Raw genomic sequence first — 9,246 nt, 5'->3', positions numbered from 1 at the left:
CACTCCCATGACCCCACCCTGGCTTAGGAGGCACTGTAAGCATTTGTCATGATTTCTTAAAAAAAAAAAAAAAAGTAAGGAAATCCACCGAATAACAGATTATGGGTATGTGGGTTGAAAAATGGTGCAGCAATGGTGTGCAATTCACATCCAACTGACGTTCAAAGACTATAAAACAAGGAAAAGCCAACTGTAGTAGTGATGATTGATCACCCTTGGTGATATATTATTTATAATTAATCTTAAATATCCCATTTATTCTTCAAATCCCCTGACATTCCTCTTTTTCTTAGTGTTGCGAGAACAAAGTTAGCTTAGCAATTCAGGGCACAATCCCATCGAGATAGTGGGTCACCTCTGACTTCCTCTGAAGTCAGAGGCAACCGACTGTCAAATGCAAGGCAGCTGAAGCCTGGAGGAGAGGATTCCCTGCATGCTCTGGCTGCCCTGCAGTTTTCCTTAGATGTCTGATTTCGGGCACCTAAGTGCAGCTTCAGAGAGGGGACGGGAGCATGTTTCCCTGGCTCTGAGCACATAATGCTGTATATAGGCTCAGAGCCAGGCCACCAAAAGATCCTATCTCCCCCAGATGCTGTCTAGAATCATAGAATCATAGAATAGTAGGGTTGGAAGGGGCCCATAAGACCATCGAGTCCAACCCCCTGCTCACTGAAGAGTCCAAGTCAGAGCATCCCTGACAAGTGGCTATCCAGCTTCATCTTGAATGCCTCCAGTGTAGGAGAGCCCACTAGGTAATGGGTTCCACTGTCGTATTGCTCTACCAGTCAGGGTGTTTTTTTTTCCTGATGTTCAGCCGGAATCTGGTTTCCTGTAACTTGAGCCTATTATTCCATGTCCTGTACTCTGGGATGATCAAGAAGAGTTCCTAGCCTTCCTCTCTGTGACAGCCTTTCAAGTACTTGAACAGCACTATCCTATCTCCCCTCAGTCTTCTCTTCTCAAGGCTAAACATGCCCAGTTCTTTCAGACTTTCCTCATAGGGCTTTGTTTCCAGCCCCCTGATCATCTTCGTTGCCCTCTTCTGAATGCTCTCCAATTTGTCTGCATCCTTCTTAAAGTGTGGTGCCCAGAACTGGACACCATACATAAAGATGAGGGTTATTTTATTTTTTATTTTATTTATTTATTTTATTTCTATACTGCCCAATAGCTGAAGCTCTCTTAACCAGTGCTGAGTAGAGGGGAACAAGTACTTCACATGATTGGGAAGCTCTGCTTCTATTAATGCAGCCCCAAATAGCATTGGCCCTTTTTGCAGCCACCTCACATTATTGGCTCATATTCAGCTAGTGACGATGTGTAGGGGACATAGGATTGCTTTCCCCAAGTCATTCAGAGAATGGACCACATAAATCTAAGCAGCCTTTTACAACTCTACCCCCCATCCCCCATAACTGCATGCGACATGCCAGAAATCTCCAAATAATGGGTAATCCCTTGAAGATGAATTCTCATGGGTGTTCTAGTTCCTTACGACATAAAGTTTCTGTTAGGGTGGACACTGAGCCCATAGAATCCCAGAGTAGTTCTGATTCTGAGGAAGGGCAGTCGCTCCTGGGAAAGGAGCGTGCTCCTCTTTCCCAGGGCCCACAGCTGATGGAAATTCCTCCCACCAGCATTCCTAGCTTAGATAGCAGTCCAGGGAGTGACAGAGCATGGGAAGCAGACTTGGTGGACGCGTGATGCCGACGCAGAGAGCGGCGCCAAATGGAGGGCACAGAAAGGAGGCGTAGTGCCCGGTTGGTGCGCAAACAACAGCTGCGCCCAGAGGATCCAAGGGAAAAGGGGAGGGACTCTCCCTAGTCCTTCAGTTCAGGGGTCTGCCAGTAATTCCCTTTCAAACAGGGACCAACTGTTCCAACTTAGGGCATAGGTACTGTGCTGCTCAGATCTAGATGCAAACGGTAGAGTTGTTAAGTTGTAAAAGAAGAATAAAGCTTTGAAAGGAATCCCTTTGTCTGTGTCTGGACTTGGCTACTGGATTAGACTGAGAGAGGCCTCCAAGGAGCCCTTGACAGTTTCCTTGCTGACTGATCTGCATGTCATATTCAAAGAACAAGAAGTGCCTGTTAATTAGGCTAAGACTGTGTTTGCTTCCAGGCAAATGCTTTCTAGCACTACCGATCAACATACTTCGTACAGTCATTCTGCCTTTCCTTCCGCAACAGATTTTCTTTGGTAAGAAAAAAAATGCAGAAACAGTGGGAAAACATGGAAGGGTTACAAAAGAAAGATGATGGCATCTGGATTCCCATAAAGTGTCAGGAATGAGGCAGGGTGATTTCACAATAGAGGTCTTGTCTAGAAGCACCCTGGGTGAGTAAAAGTTCAGATCAAAAAAGTTGAAAATGGAGAGTATGCAAGTGGATATTTGTGAAATACAAGTTGGATCTATCAATGATAGGGATGGGTAAATCTATTGAGTTTGGTTCCATTCAGTTTGTTTTTCAAGCCTTATGTTCGGTTTGGCCCAATTTCACATCAGTTTGTGATTCTTCTTGAAGCTGGAGGGAAGTCTATATGGAAATCCATACAATTTTTTGTCTTCACTTTTCCCCCATGTACGCCTTCTTGCGCACATAGTTTGCTTATTATGCCTTTTTTGAAGCTATTTTCCCTATAATCATGAATTTCTGTGCTTTTTTCACCACTGTGTACATTTTTCTGCACACTTCCCCAGAACATTGGGACTTTGGTGTGCACTTTCCCCTATTGTGCACATTTTTTGTGCTCCTCCTGCGGGAGTTGAAAATTGTCTTGCTAAATTCAGAAAAGTACTATGGTGTACAACCCTGTTCTCGTTTGCTCATTAGTTGGGGAAAATTTGACTAGAAATTCAGATGGTAATATATTTCTCACTCATCCCTAACTGATGGGTGGCTAGTTATTCAAATTTAACCAAACATTTACTGTTGACATATTAATCCAATGGAATGAAGGAACACGGAGTTGTTAAATGACAATACTATCTCATTTCTGTCTGTTTGCACACTCCAGGAGGAATCAAACATTTTTTATCAACTTTGATTCATTCATTTCATTAATTCATGACATTTCTATACGGCTCAGCAGCTAAAGTTCTCTGGGTGGTTTTCCCAGCCACAAAAGTGTATTCAATGGGAGATACTACTTTGTAGTTTCTCTCTACTCCCCTAGCAAAAACAACAAAAACACCATGAAAAAGAGGGAAATAATATGAGATAAGAGCTAAATTATCAATTTTTAGATGACCACTGATTTGAATTGAGCCATTTTACTTAAAAAAAAAAAAAAGAATATCATTGACATATAAAATTTTGCTTCAACTTTAGGGCTAATGACCCATATTTAGATAACTACACATTTGAATAGAGCCATTTTGCTTAAAACAACAACAACTATTTTAGACAGATATTGACATATTAAATTTTGCTGCAACTATATGTCTTCCGCAGGTTGTCTTTGTTAATTTTTATATGGATTTCAAAGATCTCATTTAGATAATTCAGTTAGATTAGTGAGAAAAATCCATCATCCAACAGTACATGTATTTACTAGTATGCTACATTTCCTGGTATTGTGTTTTATCATATATGGCTGCGCAAAGAATTGTGATGGAGATTAGTGAAGGCTGGCTTGTGGAGCTATTTGTGGAGCCATCTTTCCTCCCTGTACCCAATTTTAAGGTCTCATCTTTGTCCCAAAGACAATTCCCCCCCCCCATTTAAGCTTGTGCATAATTTCTCCCTCATGGACAGGCACTAATGTGACTCTAGTCAAACATTGTAGTATGAGATACACCTAATTTGATGCTCCCATCTATGCCATTTGAAAGTGTAGCGAAGAAGCTCTAATGGGCAAGTGTGATATTATACTGGCTGTGCTCCATTTCTTCTCAGTCCACCCTACCGATTTTGATCTACTGGGTTTTCCTTTTCAAATGTTGTTTTATGTTGGCAATGTATTATCACGGGGGGGGGGGTCCAATTTGTGTAGACAACTTGTTTACTCCAGATTCATAATGACCCCTTATGGTTCATAACAAGTAATTTCTTTGTTGAATTTATAATCATGCCTTCTTAATTACGAAGGAAACATTATTTATGTTAATTCACTGTCTTCCTTCAGCAGCAAAAAGAGGACAGATGCAACAGCAAAACCAAAGAGAAAAAAATGAAACAAAAGTGATGGAATTTATCCTACTTGGCTTCCCTGGATCTTGGTATCTGCAGACCTTCATCTGCATCCTCTTTCTTGTGATGTACATCCTGACAGTTTTGGGAAATGTGGCCATCATCATTGTAGTTATAACAAATCGTCACCTCCATACTCCCATGTACTTCTTCCTTTGTAATCTGTCTTTCCTGGAGATATGGTACACAACTGCCATTATCCCTAAGACCCTTGCTGTCATTCTGGGAAGCAGCAGAAACATCTCTTTCATAGGCTGTATTCTGCAGATGTACTTTGTTTTCACCTTTGGGTGCACCAAATACTTCCTGTTATCTGTCATGGCTTATGACGGATATTTGGCCATATGTTATCCTCTGCACTACAACACCATCATGGACATCAGTTTGTCTTATAAATTGGCAGCTGGCTGTTGGCTGTCTGGATTTGTTTTTATTTCTCTACCAGTCCTTTTAGTCTCAAGATTGTCCTTCTGTGGACCGAATGTGATTAACCACTTCTACTGCAACATTGATTCCTGGATAGTTCTCTCATGCAGTGACACCCATGCCACTGAGATGGCAGCTTTTGGGCTATCTGTCATTGTCATCTTGTGTTCATTTGTGATCATCCTTTTTTCCTACATGTACATCATCTCCACCATCCTGCCTGCATATCCCATCTGCCAAAGGACAGTGAAAAGCCTTTTCCACATGTTCTTCCCATTTTGCTGTAGTTATTATTTGGTATGGGTCCACTATCTTTCTGTATGTCAAACCTTCTAAACGGACATCTTTAGAAATGACAAAAATAGTGAATATCCTGAACACAATTGTGATGCCATTGTTAAATCCGTTCATCTACACACTAAGAAACAAAGAGGTAAAGGAGGCATTGAAAAGTTTTTTTCACTAGGAATGAAATAATAGATTCCTTTTATTAAGTGACTGAAAGAGTCAGAAAACCCATCCTATGAAAATTTTCTTGATTACATAGATATAGATATAGGAGATATCTATGATACTAGGTAGGTTTGTGTTTCTATGTGTATCTGCTAATGAGAGTTGAAAATGGTTTGACAGATTTTGTTCCCATTGTTTGCATTGTTATTGAAACAATTTTAATCGTCAATCGTTGATAGCATATTTAGAATATAGTTGTCTGTACAGTTATAGAGATATGCTGTAAAAGAACAATCAAACTAATTTTAATAGTGATACATTTTAAATAAAGATGAATAGTTGTAGATAAAGGAAATCAACTTATTTGTCTCACATATTAGTTAATCATGTATGTTTATTAGAAAAATGTATCACTGAAGAAGTTTAAAACATGAGAATATAAATAAGAACATTGATGTTCTAATAACTGATTCTTGATGTTCTAATAATTGATTCTTGATGTTCTACGAATTGATGTTCTAATAATTGATAAGGGAGAATAGAAACCTCTGAAACTAAACTTTCTTCTTTATATGTTTATATAAAAAAATGTAAATGCCAAGTTAGGTGAAATTTTTTTGATCAAGTTGAGAGATTTATGTTGCAATTTTAAACACATTTAGGGATGTGTGAATGAACAGAACTCAAGCTGACCAAAGTCTTCCCAATTCCATCTCAAAGCTTGTTTTGACTCAAGTCAAGTAGGTATTAGATTGTGAACTTTTTTCTTTCTTTTCACATGAAAATCCATGTATATTTCCATGCATTTTTCCCAAATGTATGCATCTATCAGGTACCTCTTTGAAATGTACGCATTCCTTTCCCATTGATTAAAGTGTGCATTGTTCAAAACTACACATGTTTTTGATGCACATTTTCCAAATGTACTTATGAAGTCGAATCACATTGCAAGCTCAGAAACATATGCAATTTGGCCACAGATTGTGCACATGTTTGATCCGGATGGTGCAATCTTGATAAATCTGGATCAAAAATGAACTGAAACACATTGCTCATACATCTCTAAACACATCCACAAGTGAGTCAATGCCTTTGCACAGTTGCCCTGGAACTGGAGAACAAAAAGGAAGCATACTCTGGCTTCTGCCATCAGTCAGGGCACATAGAAGTTAGAACCACAGGATTGTTGCACCCTCTGCCTCCCAGGAAGACACAGGACTAGCCCCAACTATTGGCCAAAGAAGGAACAGCTGTAATAATTTGCTTCCACCTTCATGCCAAAGCAAACACTCAAATGCCAGTTGCTGTAGAATTGTAGAACAGAAGGAAGCATGCTATTAGCATGCTATGGAAGCATGCTAATTCATCAGGAGGTTTGGGCTGAAGTTTCATCAGTATGTGGAAATTCAGCTCTACTGCTCAGTTCCATCTGCATATCCCAGGGAGACTGTGGAACTCCTGAACCAGTGCCTGGAGGCTCTTTTCGGAAAGATGATGGTGAACAACTGGAGACATAATCCCAATGCGACACAAGTACTGTGGGTTTGGAAACCAACTACTCTGGACTAGGGGTGGACGAAAGTCCCTTACCTGTCGTCGAAGGACGTTCGCGGTGGGGGGGAGGCGCTTCGCTGCTCCCCCCGCGAAGTTCAGGCCGGGGGGGGAGGCTTCCCGCCTCACCCCGGCTGAAATTCAGGCCGGGGGGGAGGCTTCCCACCTCGCCCCGGATGAAATTCAGGCCGGGGAGGAGGCTTCCCGCCTCGCCCGACTGCGAACGCGAATTTTTTTTTTTTTTAAAAAAACGCCCCCTGATAGGCTACGTGACGATTCACGTAGCCTATCACAGCTAGATCTGCAAAGTCAGCTGTGATAGGCTACGTCAATCGTCACGTAGCCTATCACGGGTGACTTTAAAAAAAAAAAAAAGCGCGTACGCTAATGGCGGCCCCCATAGGGAGCTGCCATTCGCGTTCCTTATTTAGTCGCTGTAGTCTACATAAATGTTTATGTAGACCACGGCGAAAATAAGGGCAACGCAAATAGCATATCAGGCCCCGTCACTGCCAGCTGATCTCGGAAGCTAAGCAGGGTCAGCCCTGGTTAGTACTTGGATGGGAGACTGCCTGGGAATTAGGCTGCCTACATTGAGCAGGGGCTTGGCTAGATGGTCTTATAGGCCCCTTCCAACCCTATGATTCTATGAAGACTTATCCATTACTTTGGCCTTCCCCTGATTATGACTATGTTTTATTGGACTGTTCTGCCCTGCAGCTGCAATTATGTTCTAGGTTTTTTAGTAATGTTTTATTGCTGGTTTTTCTTGTTTTATGAATTTTTGCTGCTATATTATTGTATCATCATCATCATCATCATCATCATCATATCAAAGTTCTAAGTCACCTTCGGAGGGCTTCTGTCCTGAAAGGCAGCCTAGAAATATTTTTAAATAAATAATTTCCTTGACTCATTTATTTCAATGGCTCTACTGACGAAGTCTATTCTAAGCATGGCTGTTTATTTATGTATTATTATTTTATTTAAAACATTTGTATCCCACCCTATATCATTAAGATCTGAGGGCAGCATACAGATAAAATCAATTTAAATGGTGTAAAACAACTAATAATTTAAAGAGCTAAAGTCATATTAAATCATTAAGCTAGCTAATACCAATTTAAAATCTAAAAAAATAAAACAGTTAAAACAATGTGCTAGGGAATGCATTTAGCCCTCAAGGACTTTGGAAAAAAGCCATGTTTTTACTTGGCGCTGAAATGAAATCAATGTCAGCTCCAATCGTGCCGCCAAGGGGAGGGCATTCCACAACCGGGGTGCCACAGCAGAGAAGGCCCTCCCCTATGTCCCACAATAGTGTATGTCTTGTATTGGTGGGACGCAGAGGAGGGTCCCTCCAAGAGATCTCAGTTCTTGGGCAGGCATATATAGGGAGAGGAGATCTCCCAAATATTAAGGTTCTAAGTAGGGATGGGGGAGAATTTCTCCCCGAAACTTCGGGGGGCCGAGTGCCAACACATTCGGTCCTCCGAAGGTTGTTCGGGGAGAAATTCTCCGCCCCCCGCCCCCCCGCCCCACCCCAGGATGGGACTTACCTTTCACGAATGTCCCTCCCGGCGGCGGGTCCCGGCGGCGGTTCGGCAGGTCTTCGTCAGGGGCGGGGGCGGCAGCCGGTCTTTCGACTGGCTGCCGCCACCGCCATTACAAGAAAAGTAAAAAAAAAAAAACAACGCCCCTTTGATAGACTACGTAATGATTAACGTAGCCTATCACGGCTAGATTTGGAAATAGCGTTGCCCTTATTTTCGCTGTAGTCTATGTAAATCTTTACATAGACTACAGGGACCAAATAAGGAACGCGAATGGCAGCTCCCTATGGGGGCCGCCATTTGCGTACACGCTTTTTTTTTTTTCAAAGTCACCCGTGATAGGCTACGTGACTTTGCAGATCTAGCTGTGATAGGCTACGTTAATCATTACATAGCCTATCACAGGGGCGTTTTGTTTTTTTTGTTTTCTTTTGAAGTTCGCGGCCGGGGAGATGGGGCGCTTCTCCCCGGCCTGAATTTCGGCCGGGCGAGGCAGGAAGTCTCCCCCCCGGCCTGAATTTCGGCCAGGCGAGGTGGGAAGCCTCCCCCCCTGGCCTGAACTTCGGGGGGAGCAGCAAAGCGCCTCCCCCCCCCACCGCGAAGCAAGCTGCGAGACCAGGTAAGTGACTTTCGTGCATCCCTAGTTCTAAGCTGCCTACGGCTTTAAATGTCATCACCAAAAACTTGAATTCTGACTGGAAGCATATTGGTAGCTAGAGCAATTCCTTTAAAACTGGTGTTATATGATTTTGATGAGGTGCAGTCTAGCTGCTGCATTTTGCACTAGCTGCAACTTCCAAGTCATCTTCAATGGAATCCCCACGTAAAGTACATTGCAGTAGTCTAATCGGGAAGTTACCAGAGTATGCACTACTGTGGCTAGGTTATCACTGTCCCTGAAAAGCTGTAGCTGGCCGATCAGCCAAACCTGGAGCAAGTACTCTGGGCCATGGAGCCTACCTGGGGCTCCAGTGACAGAGATGGATCTAGGAGTACTCCCAAGGTATGCACCTGCTCCTTCAGGGAGAGTTAGGGATGGCGGAGAATTCCACCACAGATTTCAGCCCTGG

At 42.5% G+C, this 9,246-nt stretch overlaps 1 pseudogene; it reads left to right on the top strand.

The window, feature by feature from the left end:
• The first annotated feature begins 4,145 nt into the window (after positions 1–4,145).
• On the top strand, positions 4,146–5,085 carry LOC146341461 (olfactory receptor 6F1-like; annotated as a pseudogene).
• Positions 5,086–9,246: the final 4,161 nt, after the last annotated feature.

The sequence above is a fragment of the Heloderma suspectum genome, chromosome 6 (assembly GCF_057233095.1).
Source record: "Heloderma suspectum isolate Gila_16-S chromosome 6, 16-S_ref, whole genome shotgun sequence".
Lineage (NCBI taxonomy): Eukaryota > Metazoa > Chordata > Lepidosauria > Squamata > Helodermatidae > Heloderma > Heloderma suspectum.
Note: the sequence above shows the minus strand (reverse complement) of the source record. Positions and strands in the feature narration are given on the sequence as shown.